Here is an 18,541-nt window from a genome sequence, read left to right as displayed (position 1 = left end):
GGAGTCTGGAACAAATCTGTGTAATGTTGGAAATGAAATTGCCTACTTATGAATCTGTAACCTATCACCATTGTCACAGAGACCTAGGTAAAGTCAACTGCAGCTCAGATCCTTAAATATCTCCTAAATGAGCTAAGAATATCCATGCTAGTACCCATCTGCTGACAACACAGGGGTAATATCAGTAGAATATCCTACTCACTGGTGGTTACATTGTAAATAGTTCAATTGATAACTGACTTCCTCTGGGTTTTCACTCAACCAAATAAGCCCTACGTAAACAAAGTTGACAATGGAGAAAGAAGCTACAAAAATCTGGTCTTACCCCCAATTTCCAGTCTCACCTGTCATGAATCCCAACCCTTAACTTGGAAGTAACCCCATCCCCATCAATAGGAAATTGAGGTGTGCTCCAAGAGAAATAGGGGGAGGACTGTCCTCACCCCAAGTCAAAAGTAAGAAGGCCTTGGCTACTCTGGAGAACAAAGAAGGTATAAATACTTAGCTTCACTGTACAGAAAAGAACATGAAAATAATTGAGTTTTATATATTCTTTAGCCAATGGTGTTCAGAGATTTCTAATTTCCTCCCTGAGTTTTAAAATGTTGGGTCTCCACTGTCAAAGAAACCAAACTAGAATTTCTCATATAGAATTCCCAGCTTATGAAACATCCATCCCAGTTTCCTGGACTTTCACACACTTTCTGCTTTACTTTGTACCTATCCTTGAGTACACTTGCCCTAAATCATCTTGGTTCTTCCACACAGGTGTCTAATAATATCACTCACCAACACTGAGTTCTATTTCTTATCCCACTGGACTTCGATATCACCCAAGATACTGAAGAATGTATTTCATTATGAGGTTGATCAATTCAAGGTTTGTTCCATTTGGAGATATTGATAGCTCCCATCATGCAATTTTAGCCCTTAGAATTCCCTGCATCAGAAAGAAGTAGAAGTATATGCCCTCAATCATCATTAGAGCATTTTCATATTTGCTTATGTCATCCTGAAAGTAACCCTGCTGAGTAAGTCTAAATTACCCATTCAACAAATGAAACAAACAGAGGTTCAGAAATCTTTAGTAATGTTTAAAATTACATGACTAGAAAAAGACAGCCAGAATTTCCATTTTTTCCACCTGTCTCACAGTTCAAATTCCTGAAGTGTTCCAATGAGGAATGTCACCTTTCATTTTGATCATCAAAGTTCCCAACTTATTGCCCAAACCTCTCTTTCATATAGTTTATTCACACAATTATGACCCCTGTCCAGGTTCTCCTACCATACAGGAACTGATTCTACTATCCAAACATTAGTCTCTAACTCACCTGATGTTCATAGTCCAATATATTGGACACTTACTCATTTCAACAGACACCTATTCAGAACACTTCTCATGCCCTTCAGCATATTTACATCTTTCTCCAATCACATGCCTTGTCCATGATGTGAGAACAAAGAACACGGAGTTATAAGCTGATCCAGGTCTAAATACAGTTTATTTCCTTCAGTTCACTCATGTAATTTGTCAGTATACATTTAAGCTGATCCAGGTCTAAATACAGTTTATTTCCTTCAGTTCACTCATGTAATTTGTCAGTATACATTTATTTCTTTGTCTATTCTCTACTGGTGCAATTGCAAAAAACAATTCCCTGAATGAGTTTGAGTAAATTTCACTTTAAAAAATACAAATGAATCATGAATTCAAAAAAACTGCATGTCCACGGTAACATAACCTGATCTCAGACTGCCTTAGTCTAAATGCCTGAAGTCAAATACAAAATTACAGTTTGAATAACAAAATTATTCACAAAATAAATAAGGACTGTCGCTTCTGGTTAAAATTCTCTTCCTTACTCACTAGAATCCAAACAGATCAAACATGCAAGGAAAACAAGACACTGATGAAGCTTTCACCCTCAATTCAGTACTAAGAGTTCCTTTCTCACTGTAGAAAAAGGACCATTTTCATGAAGGACTCTTGTTGTATGCAGTTGATTGTGTCACCAGTCTTGTAACCTAGAAGACACACCCTGATTAATTCAGATGATAGTGAAGATACTTTTAATCAAGTCATGCCTTCTTTATCACAATCTTTATCCTCAAATTAGAGAAATCATGTAGATGCAATTAAGGAAAACAGAATGTACCCTTTAGTTCCTCCTAAAAGTCTCTGCATCAGTCTTCATATCGTTCCCCAGAGGTTTTGTGGATTTTGTCCTAAGCAAGGATTCTACAGTAGTCACAGGAAGAACATCTCTACTACTCTTCATTTCTAAGAGGACTTGTCATCAACCAACATTCTAAGGATGTGGGCATCAATGTAGTCTATATAAATATTTGTATTGAAAATATATATTCAAAGAAAAACATTTTCATTTTGAAAAGTGTGCATATATTACTACTAAACATAGGAAATACTAGTCCATGTCTCTTCATGTCAAATTTTGCTGATGTTCTAAGAACTGTAAAACCCTACAAACTTCAAAACATTAGCGATTTCAGAGTAAATTAGTTTCATTATTGATTTTCCATGAATAGAATGTGCAATTTTTTATTATTAGATCCATTCCAGGATCATGTATTGCATTAATTAATTTTAAAATTAATTTCTCTCCCCTCCCCCCTCCTGTTGTCTACTTTCTGTGTCCATTCTCTGTGTGTTTTCCTGTGTCCACTTGTATTCTTGTCAGCTGCACCAGGAATCTGTGTCGCTTTTTGTAGTGTCATCTTGCTGCATCAGCTCTCCGTGTGTGCAGCCCCACTCCTCAGCAGACTGCAGTTTTTTTGCACAGGTGGCTCCTCTTTCAGGGTGCACTCCTTGTGCGTGGGGCACCCCTACACAGGGGACACCCCCATATGGCACAGCACTCCTGGTGTGCACTGGCACTGTGCATAGACCAGCTTCACCACATGGGTCAGGAAGACCTGGGTTTTAACTTTGGACCTCCCATGTGGTAGGAGGATGTTCTATCCATTGAGCCAAATATGCTTCCCATGTGTTGCATTTAACTGTCACTCTCTCTAGTTACTCTTATAAATTGTGGTAGCATGTATGCAACAAAGTTTCCAATCTCAACCATGTCAAAGCACACAAGTGAGTGGAATTAATCACATGCAAAATGCTGTGCTTTTCTCACCAACATTCATTACCAGAACTTTCTAATTTTCTCAAAATCCTACAGCCAGTATTCAATATTTTTTAAAACTAAAAGTATGAAAGTTTTCAGGCATATCTTGACATATGGAACAAAAACTTTTTCCAAAGTGAAATCAAGCAATGTATTTTCATTTTACGTATGGATACTTGATCCCAAAATAATATTTTCTCTTTAAATTCACAGTTCTGAAATTTAAAAAGTATATTCTGTTTAATTTTAATGCTATGCCTTTTAGGTAATCAATAACATCATTTTCATGGTTTTCTGATACAATCCTATGAAATTACAGCTTAGTCACACAACATTTATGAGCAAGCAGTAATTTCCTTTGGTCAAAATTTTGTCTATGCTGTAGGTCAGTGCTGAGCTAGCCTTGTCCAAGTGCATGAAGTTATATGAGCAATTTAAAAAGGCTGGGACTGAGGAATTTAAGAGCCACATTAGAAGAGATCAATTAGAGGAAAAAATGCAAGAATGCTTTATTTGTCAGCCAAAGGAGTGCTAATGCAAAATTTGCTAACAACAGAGTGGGGTATTTCCTGATGCAATTACCAAAGATGCTGGAGTGGTTTTTTAAATGGTTAAGGGGTATTTTTTAGAGGACCAGTGAGATGCTTGAGAAAAGGCCTAGATTGCTTTGAAGAGAATGTTGGAAGGAATGCAGAGCTTAAAGTTATTTCCAATAAGGCCTTAGAAGGAAATAATGAAACTATTATTGGAAACTGGAGGAAAGGCAATCCATGTTTTAAAGTTGCACAGAACTTGGCAAGATTGATGCCTAATATTATTTGTAAAGCAGAATTTTAAAATTTTGAGATTGACACTTACCCAATGAGATTTCCAAACTAAATGTGGAAAATGCAGCCTGCTTTCTCCCTGCAACCTATAGCAAAATGCTGGATGAAAGAGATAAGCTGATAAAAATTCTTCAGCACAAAGGAACCAGAAACTAATTCCAGAAATTCCAAGCCTCCAGACAATAGGGCCACATTTGATGAATTAATTTGGAAATTTTAAGCCAGGATTGGACATTCAATTATCAGGGAAAGATGGAAATTATTACTGTCTGATGGTTTGGACCCCTGCTTCCTGCATACTAAACCAAAAAGTTTTCTGAGAGCTGTATAAACAAAACCGCTGTCAGCCTGAACTAAAAGGGACATGAAGAGGAGAGATGAAGGGGGAAATGGCTTTAGGGGGAAACCATGGTAGGTGAAGTCTGGAATTAAGATATTTCCTTGGGCTGAGAGAGGAATGCCACCCATACGTATGGAGAGAGTTTAAGTTTGCCCTAGCATTTGAAGATGGTGTATGTTCCAACCTGCTGTTCAGGGAGAGTTTTGCCACCCTAGACTACTGAAAGGGTGATGCAAATTCCCAAGGGTTGCAGAAAGTGAGGTCAACATCCCATTGCTCTGAGGGTTTGAACAGTTTCCCATAGATTAGGGAAGGCCAGGTCACCAACTCACTGTTCTGAGGTAGCTGGGCATGTACACTAGAGATGAGGGAGAATGTTTCCACTACCTCACTGTACTAAGGGGGTGCAGACTATACCCTAGAGACTGGGAAAGTGTGGCCATCACCTCAACATTCTTGGAGGGTGAGGCCTGGAGCTCAGTCACCATCCATATGCTTGATGAGCATGGAAGAAGGAAAATGTCTGTTGGGCATGCCTGTGGGAAAGCGTGGCCCCATGAGGCACCAAGGAGAGAAGAAACCATTATTTTACTTTGCAATCTAATGGAGTATGCCCTGCAGGGTTTCAGATATGTTGGGGACCTGTCATGCATGTTTTCCTCCCAAATTCTTCTAGTGGTAACTGAAATGTTTATCCTATTTCTGTCCCTTTGTATACTGGAAGCTGACAAATTGTTTCATAAGTTTCACAGGTATACAGCCAGAGGGGACTTTGCCCCCAAGACAACCTGTATTTCTATAACTGATTGTGATATGATTTTGTACTTAGCATTGTTACTGATTAAAGATGCACTTTTCAATATTGTGTCTTCTGAAATTCAGAGGGTAGAGTGTAGTGGTTTGATATTATTTATGAATTCCCAAAAAGGATTATGATTTAAAACTAACTCCTCCTCTGGGTGTGATCACCTTTGCTTGCATTAGATTCAATGGCATGTTTTGATTAAATTAAACTACCTGTGAAGATTAGGGCTTTGATTGAACCACATCAGTAGGGTGTGTCTCAGGGCTGAGTCTCCAGCCCCCTTGCTGGGCTCCTCTAAGTGGACACTCACTCAAGAAGACACACAGGGAGAGAGAGAGCCTCATATAGTAGATACCAGAGGAGAGAACTTTTTCAGCTTTGATCCTGTGGCCCCAGGAAGGGAGATGAGTCATACAGCTAACATTTTGAAGAAACCAGAGGAGCTGAAAAGGCCTGGAAACAAGCCCTATGCCAGCCTGTAACTGAGAGAGAGGAAGGCTGAACCCTCACAGAGGTTGGCGATCATCTTTGGTGTGAAAGTATCTCTTATGGTGCCTGCAGGTGGGCCCTATAGGGCCTTTTAACTATATGCTTTTACCCCAAAATGTTTTAAAAAGCCAACTGATTTCTAGTACTTTGTATCAGCACCACTTTGGTTGACTAATACAGATGCTTTGAATAAATAATCTAGCACTATTTCATTTTTGGAGATGGAAAACTCTTAGAAATGCACCTATACAAAGAATTACTCTATGAAAACATTCTGAGAAATGTAAGTGTAGGCTAATTTATATGACAATCATTTTCTTTTTATGAAAACTACATGCAGTTTTTGTGCTGGTGATTATTATTACAAGATATTAATACAAGAGTTTTCTATATATTAGCCATATCATGTCATATACACTATGGAAGTGGATCTCAATGGTCTCTGTTATACAGAATTCAAATGGGAGCTTTAAATAATTCTCATGTCTGGGCTACAAATTTAATTGTCCCTTTGTTTGGCATGAGAAATCCTCAGGTGATTTCAACAGGCACCAAGGTTGAGAACCACTTCTCTAAGGAGCTGAGGTTCTGGGCAGGGAGTCAGGGCTCACTGTACGGTTACTGAATCTGCAGCATGAGCATGTCTGAGAGAGTGGCAGAATGGCAGATTCAAAGTCCCCAGCCCAAACTACCAATTCAGGATTTGCATTTTATCAAGATCCCAGAGTATTGATATCCCTGGGAGGAATAGTGCCTCATTCAATTCTCATCCAAACAAAGACACTGTCGAGAAAGTTTATCTAAGGAACTCCATTGCCTATAAGTGTAATAATTCAGTCAGCCCAATCTTAGTGCTAAGGCCCCTGATTTCCCACAGTTTTTCCTTGTTTTTGGTATAGGCTGAAAATAAAGTCCTCTTCATATAAAATAATGAATACAGCCATATGTGGAATGACAAACAGGAGTCTATTCTGTTTCTCTACATACTCAGCCACACTTTCCAGATATAACAGTGTCAAAATATTTTAACTCTTCTTGTATACATGTCCAAGTTTATATTACATGCATTCATTTTTATATTTCCCAATTAATAGAATGGGAAATAGTAGATTCACTTCTTTCTGGCACCCTCAGAGCATATCTGTCAATCCCAATACTTCTAAAATAATTATAACATAATTTTAATTAAAATAATTCATTTTTGAATCATTATGCAATATTATTTATTGCTAAGGTAAGCAGTGTACAAACTTCTTGTTTATATAATTTTCTTCTTTGCATTGTTTTATCATTAGCTTCATTTTCTTTGACTCAAACATTTATAAGAAAAATTTTCCAAAATAATCTTGAAGTGACTGCTGTGACTCTATAATATACAGTCAAATTCATCTCACAATCTACTGTGTCCAAATTTTTCCCCTTGAGGTGTCTGCTATAAAATAAGGTACACTCAAACTTTGTCCTCCAGATGCCCTGTAGTAGCAAGGAAGAGAAAGGCTATTTTTCATCTCTCTTTCCCCTTTACCTTTCCTACTAATGAGATAAAGATGTCATTTCCTGTTTTCCTCAAATCATACAAAAAGCAATATTTTTAGAAATTCTTATAGTTCTAATAGTATAAATAGTATGACTCAATATAATGTCACTACATCCCTTAATAATTAATAAATTCCACTCAAAAGCCATACCAAATTTCCTGACAAGGTTGACAACCTGGCTCTAATATGTATTTAAAAGACAAAGGACCAATATTAATGTCATTGACCTCTCTGCTCTGGTCACCAGCTGGGTACTTCTTGCTATTCAAGCTAAGGGCCTAACAGGAAAGCATATGGGCCCCTGTCTTGAAAGGATTATTGATCTGATCTATCAGGAGGAAGAAAATGGGCCATCATTTAACAGAGTCAAGGAAGAATGTGTTTCACATGCACATGATTTACCTAGCACATCTCAGTATTCCCCTGCCTGTGTTAATAAACTGACAAGGGCAGCAAACCCACCTGAGAAGGGCATTGTGGCCAGGAACACACCCATCAGACATGATGATCTGGCACCTGGGAAGCTCCTGAGACTGACAGAGGTGCTGAATGGGGCTTGAGGGAAATCTAGAATGGACAAAGGAGAGACAATGAGAGTCAGTTGTGGCCCCAAGACTACCTGCAGTAGCGGTGGCTTTAGAGTGTCAATAAGCTTCTTCTTGCAAGATTCCTACAGAAAGGAAAGCTAACTGGAATCCTGAGGAAGTGCTCCCTGAACACATAGAGATCCAAGTGGCACAGGGATAGGCTGGATAGACATGGAGATGCTTCACCTAGGTAGCCCTTAAGAGAAGAACTTCTTGCTAGTTTCTGAGTGTTAAAAAATTAATCAAATTCTGCTGAGGATAAAATAAGGTGATGACTGATAAAACCTTCTGCAATTATTGGATTGATGAAAATGTTATTGTCACCAAGACTGATGTCCAGGAATTAAAAGGAATAAAAACCCTAATTGCAAAGGGTAACTATTCTTACCCTATTCAGTGGGATGAGGAGAAACGCTGATGAATGGACTCTGCTTTCAATTTGCATTGAAGATGAGAGATCAGCAGCAGGAAATAAAAGTTAAAAATGTTTTGCTTTGTTGTTTTTTTTTCCTGAAATTTCAGAATGGCCAATTTTAGAACATGAGGACAAATCAGGAGAGCGAGTAGTATAAGTATATAATTTATAATGATAAAAATTCATGATACCACAGGAAGGAATGGGACACAAAAACAAAGAGATTTAAAAAAAAAAAAAACAGCTGGGATAATAGATAATGCCTCACCTATTATGGGGGTGATGCCAGTAGAGAAAGACTTTCAAATATAATGGTCCAAAATACCTACTTCCAAAAGTATCTATTTCATTTTTGTAATAAATGTCAGGCAAGCTACTGAATATGAGTGTCAAGACAAGACTGTGCAGAGTTGAAGATCATGGCAAAGTTTAAAATAGTATTTATTAAGCATGGGAAATGGAAATGACCTGCAAGACCTATAAGGATTACCTAGAATTTTAAAAAAATGCCCCAAATAGCCTAGATACCTGTTTCAGGGGAGTAATTACTATGTACCTTGGTAAAAGTGTTCTCTCCTGCAAACTAGGAACTTTAACCTGGAAGGGCCCATAGCTGTGGTCAAAATAGTTTCTGTAGGTCATAACATGAAGAGCTACAGCTTGGAAACCTTCAACATCTGACTTAGGGAGACTTGACAATAAGTAGCTTTTGCAGAGAGTGGTAGACATCTAACTCTGTTTCTGGACACCAAAGGGATTTTAAGTCTGAAGGCACCTGGAGCCCAGGATTGAACAGAATGATCCCTATGGCCAAATGGTCCAGATGTTTATAGAGCTCCAGGATAAATTCCAGTGCTATTAAATATGATGTGTTTATCCCAGGGAAGGCTACCTTTCTTCTGTCTTAATTACCTCATCTCTAAAATATGAGTAGTATATACCTAAATTTTTATTCTGAATGATAAATTGTTATGTGTAGAGTGCTCTGAAATACTTTTCTTTTAAAGACTTTATTTTTTATTTATTTCTCTCCTCCCCACCCCCCCACCCCCGTTGTCTGCTCTGTGTCCATTTGCATTCTTGTCAGTGCCACCAGGATTCTGTGTCTTTTTTTCCTAAAGATTTATTTATTTATTTCTCTCCCCTTCCCCCCCCCCGCCCCCTGGTTGTCTGTTCTCTTTGTTCATTTGTTGTGTGTTCTTCTGTGACTGCTTCTATCCTTATCGGCGGCATCAGGAATCTGTGTTTCTTTTTGTTGTATCATCTTGTTCTGTCAACTCTCCCTGTGTGTGGCATCATTCTTGGGCAGCCTGCACTTTGCTTTGCACTGGGCAGCTCTCCTTACACGGTGCACTCCTTGTATGTGGGGTTCCCCTCTGTGGCATGGCACTCCTTATGCACACCAGCAATGCACATGGGCCAGCTCCACATGGGTCAAGGAGGCCCGGGGTTTGAACCATGGATCTCCCATGTGGTAGACAGACACCCTATCCATTGGGCCAAGTTTGCATCACCTGTGTCTCTTTTTGTTGTATCACTTGCTGCATCAGTTCTCTGTGTGTGTGGCACCACTCCTGGGCAGGTTGCACTTTTTTCACATGGGGTGGTTCTCCTTGTGGGGATGCAGTCCTTGTGCATTGGGTTCCCCTATGTGGGGACACCCCTATGTAGCACAGCACTCCTTGCATGCAGCAGCTCTGCACGTGGGTCAGCTCACCACACTGGTCAGGAGGCCCTGAGTTTGAACCCTGGGCCTCCTTTGTGGTAGGCAGATGTTCTATCAGTTGAGCCAAATCTGCTTCCCTGAGATACACTTAATAGTGTTCAATTAGTATGATTATTTATAATACTAATACTAATACTAATATATAGTTATTTAGTTATCAGGCCCAGAAGCTCTTTTTGAGTCCAGGGACTGAGTACTCATGCCCACTCTATGAGAATTATGGAGTTTGATACTATTTTATTATAAAATAGTAAAACTTAAAAAATACATATAGGACACAACGAAATCTAGGACATGATAGAATTCTCAGTAACAACACTTAGCACTTACATAATTCTACATATGTATCTATTAAAAAGAGTAGAATGTCATGTATTATTACTGGTCATAAAATGCTTCATGATGTATGAGAGATACTAACAGATCAGGGCTCCCAGGTAGAGAGGAAGGGGTTGAAAAGTGACAAAGCAGGCTGATTTGCAGGTTACAGTTTCCCATCATAGTTTATAAATCCCCATGTTTACTTGTGTGGTCACACTGCAGAGGAAAAATGGCAAGAGTGGTCCACAGAGGGCAGGAACCCGTCCAAAGGTGAGAAACTGCATGAAAGAGATGCCTTTTTGAAGTGTTGATTAGCCCACCATTTTGCTAATGGCCAGGGAGGAGTTCCAGCTGTTCAATCCTTTTTTTTTTTATCTTTTCTGCTGAAATTGGTTTTTTTTAATTTTTTATTTTTTTATTTTTTATTTTTATTTTTTTATTGACTTTGTAATAATATTACATTAAAAATATATATATATGAGGTCCCATTGAACCCTACCACCCCTACCCCACCTCTCCCCCCGCCCCAGCAACACTCCTTCCCATTATCATGACACATCCATTGCATTTGGCAAGTACATCTTTGGGCACCTCTGCACCTCATGGTCAATGGTCCACATCATGGCCCATACTCTCCCCCATTCCATCCAGTGGGCCCTGAGAGGATTTACAATGTCCAGTGATTGCCCCTGAAGCACCATCCAGGGCTTCCAGCTCCATGTCCCAAAGACGCCTCCACCTCTCATCTCTTCCTGCCTTTCTCCATACCCATCAGCCATCGTGTCCACTTTTCTCAATCCAATGCCAACTTTTCTATGTGGACATTGGATTGGTTGTGTCCATTGCACCTGTATGTCAAGAGGAGGCTCAGATTCCACATGGATGCTGGATGCAATCCTCCCACTTTCAGTTGTAATCACTCTAGTCTCCATGGTGTGGTGGTTGTCCTTCTTCAACTCCATCTTAGCTGAGTGTGGTGAGCCCAATAAGTCAGATTGTAGGTGCTGGAGTCTGTTGAGGCTCAGGACCTGGCTATCACATTGTCAGTCCAGAGATTCAAATCCCCTAAATATATCTTAAACCCCGACACTAACTGCACCTCCAGCACATTAGCATGAAAGTCTTATGAAGAGAGATCCCATCTGAGTCCAGATTCATCACACATAAACACCATTTCCAAAGAGGGGCCATCTGACCTGGTAGTTAACCCCATCGGCCATGACCATAACTCCCATGGGTCTCTTTAGCCCTCGAAGGAACCAATATCTGGGGGTTGTATCTGCTTTATCTGTCTCTCAGAGTCTGCTCAGTTGTGCATAAGGGCAATCCTTCTGACAGCCTCCAGACTCTTTTTTAGAGACTCGTAGCCATATAAACTCATTTCTCCTTTCCATTTCCCCCTTACATTAGGTCAAACAGCATTTTAAAGTCATGTTATTTTATGTAGACAGGGATATTCCGCTGATCTGCATTGAACCTTCCGTATAAGGTCATTTTCCAGTTGCATCATCAGTTGGTAGTTGACAGTGGTCCCTCGGTGCCAGGGAGGCTCATCCCTGGGTGTCATGTCCCACGCTGGGGGGGAGGCATTGTATTTACATGCTGAGTTTGGCTTCGAGACTGGCCACATTTGAGTAACATGAAGGCTGACAGGAGGAAATTCCCAGGCACAGTGCTGCTCTAGGCCTTGTTCTTATTTTAGGCTTATCAGCTCACAAGCATAGTCATTAGCATCAGGGGCTCACTGTTGAACCCTCACTCCCTCCCGGTCCCCGCCGCTGCACCTGGGAGACTGTCGCTGCTCTCCTAGGGACCATGACAGAGCACCACTGGCCAGGAACCCAGTACCCCCCCTGCTGTGATTTTTAATTGTTGCACTATGAGTATATCCAAACATTGCCATGCACCCTGGACCTATGTTCAATCTTTTGATTGCTTATTTCTCCCATCACTCTCTCAGGAGGACCAAAGATAAAGTCCTTGGGGAATATCCAGGGCTTCTCCTATCTTCCAGAGGAAGTCTTCCTATGAGTGGCAGAAACTTGGGGAGGGTCTTCCAGCTGCCATCTGGGGTTACTGATGTCCACGCAGACTTCTTGCCAGGTTCAAGATCCATCTATTGATTTCCTATCTTACTAGCCTGCTTCAGGTGCATCGTAACTCTTTTTGGTTTTGTCTGTTCAGTGTCAGTGTATATTCTAATACATCTGGATGATAAGATAAATTGATAAATGAAAACTCCTAAAAGAGCTCTATTCAAATGGCCAAAAACTACGTGCTTATATTAATAAGTATGAATGCTAATAAGATCTTTAAAGTGATGAAAATTGTTATCTTGAGTAATGCAATTATAATCTCTTCATAAAAATAAAAGACAGTTCTTGCCTAAACTGATATAAATACTTTATTTCTCTTCACAGAATGAAATATAGGATGTGAAACTTAAATGGATACAGAAAGAAGTAAAATGTCTGTAGGAGTGGTGGCTTAAATTTGATGTTTGTTCAAGAAAAGTGTGTTTTGTCTGAGGATGGCATGGATGGCATGGCTAGTTTTCATAAAATCAGAATGGAAGTAAGTAGGACAAAACTTGAATGCATATGACAAGTTGTAGAAGGTACTGTGGTAGCATTAAGTAAGGTAATGTGTTCTGTGAAGGCAGAATTTGTTTTCAAGTTAGGATGTTCTTCATGGTTATGAATAGTTATTATAGAAGAAGTTTATACAAGCATTGCTTAAACTGAAATATTCAAATGGTTAATTACAGAAAGTCATTATTTTTTCCTATAATCTATTTTTTTAATGCTACATTCAAAAAATATGAGGTTTCCATATATCTCCCACCGCCCCTCACCCCATTCCTCCTATATCAACCACCTCTTTCATAATTGTGGCACATTCATTGATTTGGTGAATACATTTTGGAGCATTGCTGCACCACATGGATAATAGTTTACATTGTAGTTTACACTCTCCCCCAGTCCATTCAGTGAGTTATGGCAGGATATATAATGTCTAGCATCTGTCCCTGCAGTATCAGTTAGGACAAGGACAACTCCAAGACCTGAAAATGCCCATCACATTTCTTCTTCCCTCTCCCTGCCCTCAGCAACTACTATGGCCACTTTCTCCTCATTGATGCTACAATTTCTTCCAATACTAGTCACAAAATTTCCATAGTAGAATATCAGTAAGTTCACTCTAATCCATATTTTATTCCTCCATCCTGTGGACCGTGGGATGGCGATGTCCACCCCACCTCTGTATTGAGAGGGGTTAGATTCCACATGGATGATGGATGCAATTCTCTGGATTGCAGTTGTAGGCACTCTTGGTTCCCTGTATGGTGGTTGACCATTTTCACCTCCCTGTTAGCTGCCCTGGGTAAGTCCAATGACCCCAAGGGTAGGATTTTCAAGTCTGCTGAGGCTCAGGGCCCAGCTGGCACATGGACAGTCAAGAGAGTCAAGTCTCCTGAGTATACACCAACCCTAGTGCCAACCACAGGTTCAGTAAAAGTGACAAGAGGAATGTGTAGAGAGGTCACATTTGTGTCAAACTCCATCACTCCCAAAGTAGGGCCAACAGACATAGCACTGAATGCCAGCAGAACCAGTACCTGGGGTTGTATTGACTGTGGCTGTCTCTGGGATCCTGCTGAGGCATGAATAAGCACAACCCCTCTGATGACCTCCTGAATCTTTTCTGGAGAATCACAACCATATAAACTTCATTTGTCCTTTCCATTTTGCCCTTTTATTCAAGTTCAAAAAGCAGATTTAAACACCTGATATTACATGTAGGCTGAGATAGTCTGCTGGTCTAAGTTGACTCTTTTATTCAAGGTCTTTTTCTAGTTACATCATCAGCTGGTGCTTGGTAGTAATCCCTCTGTGCCAGGGAGGCTCATCCCCAGGAGTCATGTCCCATGCTGGGGGGGAGTTAATGCACTTATGTGCTGAGTTTGGCTTAGAGAGTGGCCACATTTGAGCAAGTTGGAGTTAAACTCAGGAGTTAAACTCTTAGGCACCCTCCAGCTCTAGCCCTAGTTCATATTTCAGGCACACAGGTTCATAAGCATAGTCATCAGTATCAAGGGCTCATTGGGAAGCAGACTTGGCCCAGTGTTTAGGGCGTCCATCTACCACATGGGAGGTCCATGGTTCAAGGCACAGGCCTCCTTGACCCATGTGCAGCTGGCCCATGCACACTACTAAGGCACACAAGGAGTGCCATGCCACACAGGGGTGTCCCCCGCTAGGGGAGCCCCATGCACAAGGAGTGCTCCCCATAAGGAAAGCCACCTAGCACGAAATAAAGTGCACCTTGCCTAAGAATAGCACCACCCACATGGAGAGCTGACACAGCAAGATGACACAACAAAAAGAAACACAGATTCCCCAGCTGCTGACCACAACAGAAGCAGACAAAGAGAGAACATGCAGCAAACAGACACAGAGAATAGACAACAGGGGTGGGGGAAAGGGTAGAGAAATAAATAAATACTAAATAAATCTTTAAAAAATATATCAAGAGCTCACTGTTGGACTATCCTTCCTTGCTGGTCTTTACTTGTGCACTTGGGGGATTGTTGCTGTTCTGTTGGGGAATGTGATAGAGCTCCCCTGGCTAGGAACTCAGCACTCCCTCAGTTGTCCTTGTAACTGTAACTACTATGAAAATACCCAACATATATCCAAACATTTTTATGTACCCTATATACAAGTCCTGGAGAACTCCATCCCAACCATGTGCCTCCATCAATAACATCCCACACCAGTGTTCCTCCCCTGCCATAGTTGAACCTCTCTATGGTCCAAAACTTCTTCAAAAATGAAACCTAATATATTGCCAAATTCAATTAATAGGAAAATGAAATATAGCAATGGGTTTAAAGATTAGAAATAGAATACAAACTAATTTAGAAAAACTAAAATAAAGTAAAAATAGGTTGGGGTATTAAAAAGTGAAAAATATTATAAAGCTTTGTTTTTGACGTTTTGCCTTTTATCACTGCAATAGGTGTTGCCCTGTATGTACAGTGGCAAGGCAATTTCTTTCATTCACTCCTCAGTGTCTACATCCTTTTTCTTTTCTTCCAATTTTTAATTTTGTCTTCACAAAAGCTTTAGATCTCAGTAATTCACATATACAAAATATGGGACTCCTATATATACAACATCAAACCCTTTATCCCCTTCCCCAGCAATGATCTTTTTAAATGTTCATGTTATATTTGCTGCAGATGATGAACAGATATTGAAACATAGCTTTCAAACACAGTTCCATTTTGGTTTACATTAGGATTTATATTTTAGATTATGTAATTTTCTAATTTTTAGTTACCTTGAGTTTTATGTTATGGCTTACATTTTAGTCTATACATTTTTATATATTTTTGGTATAATTTAACATGTCCTATATCCATCATTGCATGATCTTGTGGAACACTTCCATTCCCTCCCAGTTACCGTGATTCCATCTATTCTAAACCTCTCTCAACCTTCCCTCAGGGCCCACAGTGACAATCAACTTTCATTATTTGAAGGACCAGGTTCACAGATACTTGCAACAATGCTGAGGGCTTGACATTTTAGACTGCCCTAACCCACTGGGAGCCATCAATTCTCTCATGAGACACAGTTCCCTCTGAGAACATCAGTTCTTCCCAGAATGTGGGTATACCTTCACACTCATTGTATGGGCCTCCACCCAATGAAACAATACACTATGACAACATGAGCATTCACACACTCCATGGAAGCCTCCCCCATCCCCCTTAAGAATCTTAAACAGGCAATCTTTCATTATATTTTTGAAAAAGTTTTCCCACCATTATAATTTCAACCACATATTGACAATCTTTCATGTTCAAATGTTACCCCAAGCCCTCCCCTCAGTTCCTTGAGCCATCTGACCCATCCTCCCAACCCTAGTCCCCCTCACGCCCACAGAACCCCACTCACAGTTATCCCTATGCCCCTATCTTATCCCTTCCCTGTACAAATACTTACCTCTGGCTTATTATAGATTTTACCCAATTACGCATCAGGTCCCAACATTCCCTGCGGGCCCCCCCCAACTTCCTTTAAGCCTATCATCCAGTCTCTAGCTCTCTGAGACATGTTGGTTTATTTATTTCATATAAGAGAATTCAGGTACTATTTGTCCTTCAATGCCTGGTTTGCTTCACTCAACATAAAATCCTCAAGATTCATCCATGTTATACCATGTGTTTGTTTTTTTAAAAGATTTATTTCTCTCCCCTTCCCCCCAGACCCCAGTTGTCTGTTCTCTGTCTCTATTTGCTGTGTCTTCCTTGTCCACTTCTGTTATTGTCAGCAGCACAGGAATCTGTTTCTTTTTGTTGCATCATCTTGTGTCAGTTCTCTGTGTGTGTGGCGCCATTCTTAGGCAGGCTGTACTTTCTTTCATGCTGGGTGGCTCTCCTTACAGTGTGCACTCCTTGTGCATGGGGCTTCATATGCGGGGGACACCCCTTCGTGGCACCACACACCTGGCGTGCATCAGCACTGCACATGGGCCAGCTCCACATGGGTCAAGGAGGCCTAGGGTTTGAACCGCAGACCTCCCATGTGGTAGATGGATGCCCTAACTACTGGGCACAGTCCTCCACCTATCCCATGTGTTTGTATTCCTTCTTATAGTTGAGTAGTATTCCACTGCATGTACATACCACATTTTATTTATACATTCATCTGTTGAAGGGAAATTGAGCTGATTCCAACTTTTGGCAACAGTGAATAATGCTGCTTATGAACACTAGTGTGCATATATTGGTTTGTATCCTTGTTTTCATTTCTTCTGTGTATATACTCAGCAGTGCAACTGCTGGGTCATATGGGAAATCTAGAGCTAGTTTTTTAGAAACCACGAAACTGTCCTCCAGAATGGCTGGATCCTTCTCAGCAGTGGATGAGTGTTCTCGTTCTTCCACATCCTCTCCAACACTTGTAGTCTTCTGTTTTTTCGATAGCTGCCAGTCTCATGGGAGTAAGAGGGTATCTTGTTGTAGTTTTGATTTGCATTTCCCTAATAGCTAGTAATTTTTAGCATTTTTTCATATGCTTTTTAGATATTTGTATTCCTCCTTTGGAGAAGTGTCTGTTCAAATCTCTTGCCCATTTTAAATGGGTTGCTTGTCTTTTTATTTGCAAGATATAGGAGTTCTACAAAGTCATTATTAAACAGAAACTGAATTCATGATTAACCTCATAACAGAAAAAAACCTGTGAAGTCATCTCAATCTGCATATTAAAGTTGTGGTAGAAAAAAAGATAATTTTGATTCCACTGGGAATCATAAGTTTTCATAAAATAAGGGTAAAGTAGTTTTTTCTGCACTGCTTAAATAAAATACCGTTAATTCATGTAATCATGATAATTGCATGATGTAAGAAATTTGCTTTGAGACAGTATCCAAAATCATTTTAGTGACTTATGTATGTAGGGTGTATAGAATGTGTGACACCGTATTGTTAAGGAAACAGATAGTAATTCTGTCCTAAGATACAACTGGTTATCAAGAAAAGTTAAAATATAAAACAAAACCTGAATGAATAAAGAAAGTGCAGAAGAGTCATGAAGAAGAATTTTTTGTAGGTACAGCTGAGCAAAATTTACTAGGTCTATCTATGAAGTTTTTAAAGCTGTAATATGAAAGAGCATACTAGTGGTCTGTTTTAGCTAAAAATTTGCAAAAAGTTTTTCTCCTGACTACTCAGTATATAAAAGAAAATTCTGTTTTTATCAAAATCAAAATAGCTTCATATAGTTTAATCCTATCATTTCCTTGGCTGTTAAAAATAGTAATAATATATCTTATCACTTTTAAAAGAAGATAATGTTCAAACCTATCTTCCCAGAGTCAAGTCCTGAAAAATATTTTTCACCTTGGCAATAAAGTAAAATAATAGAATACTTGAGTCCAGTTGATATAAGTTGAAAGGAAAGTGTTTAAAAGTGTTATGGGGAAGTGGACTTGGCCCAATGAATAAAGTGTCCATCTACCACATGGGAGGTCCAGGGTTCACACCCAGGGCCTCCTTGACCCATGTGGAGCTAGTCCATGCAAAGTGCTGATGTTTACAAGGAGTGCTGTGCATGCAGGGGTGTCCCCCATGTAGGGGAGCCCCAAAGGCAAGGAGTGCACCCTGTAAGGAGAGCTGCCCAGAGGGAAAGAAAGTTCAGCCAGGAGTGGCAGTCACACACACACACAGCTGATGCAGTAAGATGATGCAACAAGAATAAACACAGATTCCTGGTGCTGCTGACAATACAACAATAGAAGCAGAGACAAAAGAACACACAGTGAATGAACACAGAGAACAGAC

The sequence above is a fragment of the Dasypus novemcinctus genome, chromosome Y (genome assembly GCF_030445035.2).
Source record: "Dasypus novemcinctus isolate mDasNov1 chromosome Y, mDasNov1.1.hap2, whole genome shotgun sequence".
NCBI lineage: Eukaryota > Metazoa > Chordata > Mammalia > Cingulata > Dasypodidae > Dasypus > Dasypus novemcinctus.
This window is presented reverse-complemented; position numbering follows the sequence as displayed.